The sequence below is a fragment of the Chrysochloris asiatica genome, unplaced genomic scaffold (assembly GCF_000296735.1).
Source record: "Chrysochloris asiatica unplaced genomic scaffold, ChrAsi1.0 scaffold00408, whole genome shotgun sequence".
In the NCBI taxonomy this organism is placed as follows: Eukaryota; Metazoa; Chordata; class Mammalia; order Afrosoricida; family Chrysochloridae; genus Chrysochloris; species Chrysochloris asiatica.
In genome coordinates, this window is record NW_006408926.1 from 1,433,519 (window position 1) to 1,442,185 (window position 8,667).

The window sequence follows — 8,667 nt, forward strand, 5'->3', positions numbered from 1 at the left end:
TCAGTCAGCCAGCTCTGAACACCCAATCCCTCAGTTACCGATGTTATCCCGATTGGTAGGACCCCAGCTCTGAGCACCCAGCCCCTTCAGTTACCTATATTAAACCACATTGTTAGAAGCCCCAGCTCTGAGCACCCAGCCCTGTTGGTTACCTATATTAACACCAGTGATAGGACCCCCAGCTGGAGCACCAAGCCCCTTCAGTTACCTATATTAACCCCATTGGTAGGACCACCAGCTCTGAGTACCCAGACCCTTCAGCTACTTGTAACCATTGGTAGGACCTCCAGCTCTGTGCACCCAGCCCCGTTGGTTACCTATATTAACACCAGTGATAGGACCCCCAGCTGGAGCACCAAGCCCCTTCAGTTACCTATATTAACCGCATTTGTAGGACCACAAGTTCTGAGGACCTAGCCCCTTCAGTTACCTATATTAAGCCCATTGTTTGGACCCTCAGCTCTGAGCTCCCAGCCCCTTCAGTTACCTATATTAACCCCATTAGTAGGACCCCCAGCTCTGACCACCCATCCCCATCAGTTACCTGTATTAACCCCATTGGTAGGACCCCCAGCTCTGATCACCCATCCCCATCAGTTACATTATTAACCACATTTGGTAGGACACCCAGTCCTTTGATCCCAGCACCTTCAGTTACCTATAATAACACCATCGGTAGGACCCCATCTCTGAGCTCCGAGCACCTTCAGTTACCTATATTAACCTCATTGGTAGTACTCCCAGCTCTGAGCACCCAGTCCCTTCAGTTATCTGTATTAAGCCCATTGGTGGGATCTTCAGCGCTGAGCACCCTGCCCCTTCAGTTACCTATATTAACCTGATTGGTCAGACACCCAGCTCTGAGTTCGAAGCCCCTTCACTTACATATATTAACCCCAGTGGTAGGATCCACAGGTCTGAGCAACCAGCACCTTCAGTTACCTATTTAACCACATTAATAGGACACCCAGCTCTTAGCACCCAGCCCATTCAGTTACCTATATTAACCTCATTGGAAGGACCCTCATCTCTGAGCTCCCAGCCCGTTCAGTGACCTATATTAACCCCAGTGGTAGGAATCCCAGCTCTAAGCACCCAGCCCCAGCATTTACCTATATTAACACCACTGGGAAGACACCAATCTCTGATCATACAACCCCTTCAGTTACCTATAGTTACCACATTGGCAGGACCCCCAGCACTGAGCAACCTGTCCCTTCAGTTCCCTATATTAACACCATTGGTACAACCCCCAGCTCTGAGCACTCAGCCCCTTATGTTACCTATATTAACCCCATTGCTAGAACCCACAGCTCTGAGCACCCAGTCCCTTCAGCTATCTATATTAACCCCATTGGTAGGACTCACATCTCTGAGCACCTAGCCCCTTCAATTACCTATATTAACTCCATTGGTGGGACCTCAAGCTCTAAGCTCCCAGCCCCTTCCGTTAACTGTATTGATCCCAATGGTTGGACACCCAGCTGTGAGCACCCAGACCCTTCAGTTACCTATATTAACTCCGTTGATAGGACCTCCAGCTCTAAGCTGCCAACCCATTCCATTACCTAGATTAACCCCATTGGTAGGACCCCCAGCTCTGAGAACCCAGCCCATTCAGTTACCTATATTAACAACATTGGTAGGACTCTCAGCTCTCAGATCACAACCTTCAGTTACCTATATTAACTACATTATTGGGACCGCCAGCTCTGAACACCCAGCCCCTTTAGTTACCTTATATTAACCCCAATGGAAGGACCCTCATCTCTGAGGTCTATATTAACCCCATTGGCAGGACCCGCAGCTCTCAGCACCCAGCCCTATCAGTTATCTATATTAATACCATTGGTAGAATACCCAGCTCTGAGCACCCAGCCCTTTCAGTTACCTATATTAACCAAGTTGGTAGGACCCCCAGCTCTGAGCACACAGCCCTTTCACTTACCTATATAAAGCCCATTGGTAGGACCCCCAGCTCTAAGCACCCAGACCATTGAGTCACCTATATTAACCCCATTGAAAGGACCCACATCTCTAAGCGCCCAGCCTGTTAATTACCTGTATTAACCCCATTGGTAGGAACTCAAGCTCTGAGCTCCCAGCCCGTTCAGCTACCTATATTAACCACTTTAGTAGGACCCCAAGTTCTGAGAACACAGCCCATTCAATTAGCTATATTAACCCCATTGGTAGGGCCCTCAACTCTGAGATCCCAGCACCTTCAGTTACCTATATTAACCACATTAGTAGGACCCCCAATTCTGAGTACCCAGCCCTTTCAATTACCTTTATTAACCCCATTGGAAGGACCGTCATCTCTGAGATCCCAGACCGTTCAGTGACCTATATTAACCCCATTGGTAGGAAGCCCTGCTCTGAGCATCCAGCCCCATCAGTTACCTATATTAACTCCATTGTTAGAACCCCCAGCTCTAAGCACCCAGCCCCTTCAGTTACCAACATTAACCCCATTGCTAGGACCCCCAGATCTGAGCTCCCACCCTTTCAGTTACTGATATTAACCACAATAGTAGCACCTGAAGTTCTGAGCACCCAGTCCATTCAATTATATTAACCCCATTGGAAGGACCCTCATCTCTGAGCTCCCAGGCTGTTCAGTGACCTATATTAACACCGTTGGTAGGACCCCCAGCTCTGAGCACACAGCCCCATCACTTACCTATATTAACACCATTGGTAGGACCCCAAGCTCTGAGCACTCAGCCCCTACCACCCGCTGCTAAAACCCTCCTTGCTGTTCTCACGTCCCTTCGCGCACCCCTCTGGGCTTCACTGTCTATACATTCCTTCCAAAGTATGGGAAGGGTCGGAGCAGCATCAGCAGCTTCACCTCGCCCTCCTGTGGATCCAGGCCGGTAATGTGCACCATTGTGCTTAAGGTTCGGAAACGTGGATGGGCTTTGGTGGGTGATACTGTTCTCCCAATAGGATCTGGCACGGAACACTCTGGGTGGCACGGTAGGTTTGTACTACCCCTGCTGGTGGGGCCTGTAGATCTAGCTGTGGAAGGGTCCCAAAGACCCCCACAGCTGCGATTTGAGGCTACAACAGAGAGATCACTCTGGATCTATTTGGTCTTTTGACACTCCATGGTACTTTCAATATTCTCCTCCAACACCACAAATCACATGCATCAATTCTTTTAGGGTCTTCTTTATTCACTATAAACTTGAAACTCTAACATGGGTTTAAAATGAGCCATTTCTGAAGCAAGAGGGGAGATCTTAGTGCCATCAAGGAAGAAGAGTTGAGGGGAGCCTGTCTTTTGAACCTCGAGATCCCTGTGCATTGAACTTTCTTGACCCAGGGACAGAAAGCTGTGACACTGGAGGAGTGGCAAAGGAGCAACAGCAACAGAACCAAGAACCAGAGCATGAAGACAAAGCAGTGGACTTCCCAGTCCATGGAGTGAGTAAAGTTGCGTAACTTTGGTCTGGAAGTTTGCTTCTAGAGTAGAGTACCTCTAGGTTCTTAAGTAGAGGAGCTAGGTTTGCTGACCCATGGAACTAGAGTCAAGTGCTTTCAGGCTGATGAAGTGGTCTGTCCTGTGTGCATTTATCAGCAGCTGAATGAAACAAGAGTGCCCTGAGCATTTTCTTATCTTGTATTGTAACCTCTTAACTTCCTTAAAAATCCCTCATTCTGAGTATGGTGCCTGAATTCAGTGTGGTCATCGCAGTGGATTTCCAAACTTTACTGAACAGTTGAGAAGGTTGAAGGAGTCCATGGTTGGTACCACATGCATTTATTACAAGTGTCCTTCCATATGTTTTCAGCATCAAAATTTCCCTCTTTGTTGGATCATTCCCATCATTATACAAGTATATACAATTAAACAAAATAAAACATAAATAAATAAATGAAATGCCATATGTAAAAGCACTCAAAAAAGGTTGATATGCAAAAAATGGCATCAACTCTTCTGATCTCTTCATCCACTTCAACATACACCCCTGAGTCCCATCCATGCATTTATCTTTCTGACTATAAAGATTAAAAAATATATATATATTTTCCAGTTTGCTTTATTTAACTTCAGAAGGTCACAAAATTCCGTGTACATCATCAAAAATAGTGTAGGTTCTATTTTGATGGCAGTTGTTGTTAAGTGCCATTGAATCAGTTCCCAGGAGCAGCTAGTGTACTTGAACCACTGACCTTGTGGTTAGCAATCCAGTGATTTTCCTACAGCATCACACCACAAGGCATTAAATAATTGTTAAACAGAAAATATGTAATTAGAATGTGGTTTCAATAGGATTAACTTTGAATGTAGTGTGAAGAACGGTCTAGACTGGAGGATGTCAGCGGCCCCCACTGAAGAAGTGGCAAAGGAATTGAAATGGTAACGATTACTAATATAGAGTTGGATGGTGGTCAGCATTTAAGAAATGGTCTCAGGAAGTGGACACTTCCAAGGAGACAGAAACATTAGAGAGGAGAAATAATAGGCAGAAAATTGAATTGTCAAAGAAGTTAAAAAGAAATTGTTTTAAGGAGGAAGTAAACAGCAGTATAAAATTCTAATGAATGAGTAAAGATAAGTCCTGAAATTTTTGCATCAGTGACCCCTGGAAAGTCTTTCCAGTATTTATGGCATATCCGGGACCAGTCTGTTTATTATTCTCAATTCTTTTCACACCAGATAATGAGATCAAGAGCACAGCATGTTCAGACCGCCTACAGATGTAAGGAGAGTTACAATTCTTATTTAAAAGGTGACATTGAATTGCTTCAGTGCTCAGTGCTGCTCCATTCAGGGTCTTTAGGGTCTACTTGCCCCTGTATCAGTGCTACTCCATTCAAGGCCTCTAGTATCTACACTGTCACCTGGAAGTCTATGTGCCTATTAAAATAGTACCATGATGTGAGTGAATAAAGGATAAGAGCAGATACTAAATAAGGATTTAAAATATCTTTAATAGTACTGATAACAGCAAGATCATCAGTTCAAAACCACCTGGTGCTTCTCAAAAACCCTATACAGGCTTGCTATGAATTGGAACTGACCTGAAGGCACTTAAAAACAACAACAACAACAACAAATTAGTAGTACTGATTGATGACCAGAAGGAACCCGAAAAGCATAGTGCATTATGTGGTGGACTGCTAACTGTAAGATCAACAAGTTCACCAGGTATTCCACAAGAGAAAGACGGACTTTCTGTTTCCATAGAGATTTACAGCCTCAGAAACCCTATACCAGGTTACTATGAGTTGGAACTGATCCAGTGGCACACAGCCAGCCAGTGAGCCATTAATTGTCAATGTTCTGCTGGTATTTACAGTTGGAAATGGAGTCGTGGCGTCCTGTTATGGTGCTGTGGGTTAATGCGCTGGACTGCAAGGTCAGTGGTTCAAGTTCACCAGCCGCTCCTTGGAAACCTTATACAGGGTCATTATGAATTGGAACTGACTGAACAGCATTTAACAAGAGCATCAAGCAAAAGATAATATCAGTAACTGTTAGGCAATGGTATGGTTTCATGGGTTCCCTGTGTTCCCCAAAAGGGGATGACTTTAGCCACATGGAGTGAAAATAGCAGCAAGTATGAGGAACTCTTTTGTAGTCTGACATGTATATCCTGATGGCACTCCTCTGGCTAAGGGCACCAGCTCAGTGTCCACCAGGCTGCCCAGCAGGCCCAGCAGATACAAGTCATTGAATGTTACCAAGAGACCCACCCTCCTAGAACATGCCCTGGAGACCAAGATTCCAGACCTACCCGACATTTACTCTTAAGAATGCCTCAAATAACCAACTTGTGAAAATTCAGCCACTGAAGAACAATGAAAGGAAGTGGAGTTCCTGCTAAAGTTTCGCTAACCCAGTTTTTATTGTCCGTTCATGAAGCAGAAACTTTCCCCTCCCATCTGCCACCTCTCCTACTGTTCACTTCTGGAAATCTCCAACTTAATATTCCAGAATCTTTGAGTTGGAAGAGACCTCAAAGATCATCCAGTTCCTCATTTTGCATATGTGGTCATAGAGACTCAAAGAACTTAAGTGGCTTGCTTGGGGTGACAGTTATATTCAGTTAGACTCAATAACCCGGAAACTCAGCATTGATACGTTGAGTTTCTTCTCCAGTGAGAGTCGAGTGAAGTCTGGCCTTAGTGAACATAGCTGGAATGCAATCAATTTACAACCTGAAGATAAGACTTCGTGCGTTGAAGTGGAGAAAATATACATATTACACACAAGTTGTCAGAACTGCAGCTGTTACTCAGTGCAATGGTGCTAAAAATAGCAAGCTATATTTAATCATAAAAATATTTATTTCTGAAATGCCTCCCCACATTCCAATTTAATTCAAACATCCATAAAAATAATTAAATTCCTATTTAAAAAAAAATGTTTGAGTGTCATATTGTTTCAGGACATCTTGAAATACACACTCAACCAAACTGAGCACCTATTGAATATATTCTGTTAACTCCTAGGAATCCCTGGATGGCCAGAAGTTATTGCTGTATGTCATCAAGTCAGCTCTGACTCATACAGACCCAATGTGACAGAGTAGAACTGTCCATATGATTTTCCAAACTGTAATCTTTGAGGGACTAGTCTGTAAGGGCTTCCTCCCATGGAGTAGCCGGGTAGGTTTCCAATGCCAGCCTTTTGGTTAGCCTCCAAGTGCTTAACTGTTGCATCAACAGGGCTCCTTAAAAACAAACTTTGCTTCACTTGATAGGAGTAATTTACTCTTTTCTACATAGTACAGGACAGTTGGAATTCAGAATAAATTGATGAAGAAAATATCAGTTTATTTATTTTGGATGTTGTTGTTGTTGTTAAGTGTGGTAGAGTCAGTTCCGACCCATAGCAACCCTGTACAGGGTTTCCGAGGGTGTAAATCTTTATGGGAGTAGAAAGCCTCATCTTTCTCCTGTGGAGCGGCTGGTAGTTTCGAACCACTGACCTTAAGGTTCACAGCCCGATTCGTAACCACTATGCTACATTTTGTTTCAAAATACCAAAGTGGCTCTTGTATATACTAAACTTTGGACTGGTTTATAAGCAATTCCATGTAGTCAGGGCATGAAATAGAACAACAACAGCAAAAAGCCCACTGTAAACCCCAAGAATGGAGAATGCTGTGGCTCTGTATGATAAGCACTGGACTGTAAACCATATGGTAGATGGTTCAAACCCACCAGCCTCTCCACAGGAAGATGAGGATTTCTGTTCCCAAAAAGATGTACAGCCTCAGAAGTCTTGTATACCATTGCTGTGAATCTGAACTAACTCCACAGCACCTAACAACAATCCTAAGAGTGATCCTTGAACCTTGGCCCATTGAAGCCATTTCTTCTTGGTTAAGAATGTCTAATTTTTCTCAGACTGTTAACTGTGTCTGTAAGAAGGTGACAATTGTCATCTAATCCTTTTCCTTGGCCTCAAAACACAAGCAACAACAACAAAAAACAACAACAAAAGCAACAGACGTGAAGGTCGGTGAGTTGGTGTGGAGTTTTTCTTGGCCTGCATGGTCATGTTGAGATGGATTCCTCCTCTTCTTCCTCTACAGTGCCTTTGGACACAGTGGACCCACAGTTGCTGCCTCTCATTGACGTGGAGATGCATAAGCAGATCTTTCAGCAGCTGGTGCACCAGATGATGGAACTTTGTTAGGAGAAGTGCATGGACAATCCTGGGCCAAAGCTGGACAGTTGGGCTGAGGCCTGTTTTGTGAACTGTGTTGAGCGCTTCATTGATAAAAGCGAATACAACTTGAATCAACTGGAACACACCAAGAAATCCAAGTTAGTTTTCTCAGAAAACCTTTCTGACTGATCTCAGCATTACCTCATTGGATAAGGAATGAAGAAATGACCTCATTGGAGAAGAAATAAAGAGTTATTGATGGGATGGTTGAAGAGAAGGCTATGGGGAACAAAGAACAGTTGTGTGTTTGTGTAGTTTGAGGGTTATATATGTATTTGGTTGTGTTTTTTATGCTAATCTTGTGACAATAATTGACAGATGAATGGAAAGTTTTACCAGATTGTATAGCACTCTATGTTTCTTGTTGTTATGTACCATGGAGTCAGTTCCGATTCACAGCAACCCTGTACAGGGTGTCTGAGGCAGTAAGTTTTTATGGGAGCAGAAAGCTTCATCTTTCTCCCATGGAATAGCTAGTAGTTTTGAACTTCTGACCCTAAGATTAGCAGCCCTATTCGTAAATACTACACTACCAGAGCCCCTTAGCACTCTATGTGTGACTGTATGTGGAACTGTAATTTTGTCAAACTCCCATTAAAGGTTTCCTCCATTTTGAGAATGGGACCATGGAGGTTAAAACTTATCATTTGTCTGGATTAATTTCAGATATCTGGGGAGGTTGATATTCATACTTGTGTCAGAAAGGGGAACCATGGAGGGCGGAGAGTACTTTGGTGCTTTAATTGTCAACCTCCTTAGCTAGTATCCTACTGTCTGCTAGGAGGAAAATCTGTGGAGCACTCAGACTGTACACTTCAGCTTTCTAGATTCTCTCACTCCCTATACTAGGATTTACTTAAAGGCCTCTATAAAGCGTGGTCTCAGGCAGCCTGAGAGTCTACATGCCTTTAGTTAAACTAGTTCTCATAACTAGACTGCCACAAGGAAGAAGTGAACTTCCCCTCTATTTCAGG

The 8,667-nt window shown here is 43.8% G+C and overlaps 1 pseudogene; it reads left to right on the plus strand.

Annotated features, from left to right (window-relative positions):
* The first annotated feature begins 7,528 nt into the window (after positions 1-7,528).
* Positions 7,529-7,822, plus strand: LOC102840306 (annotated as a pseudogene).
* The last annotated feature ends 845 nt before the right edge of the window (positions 7,823-8,667 follow it).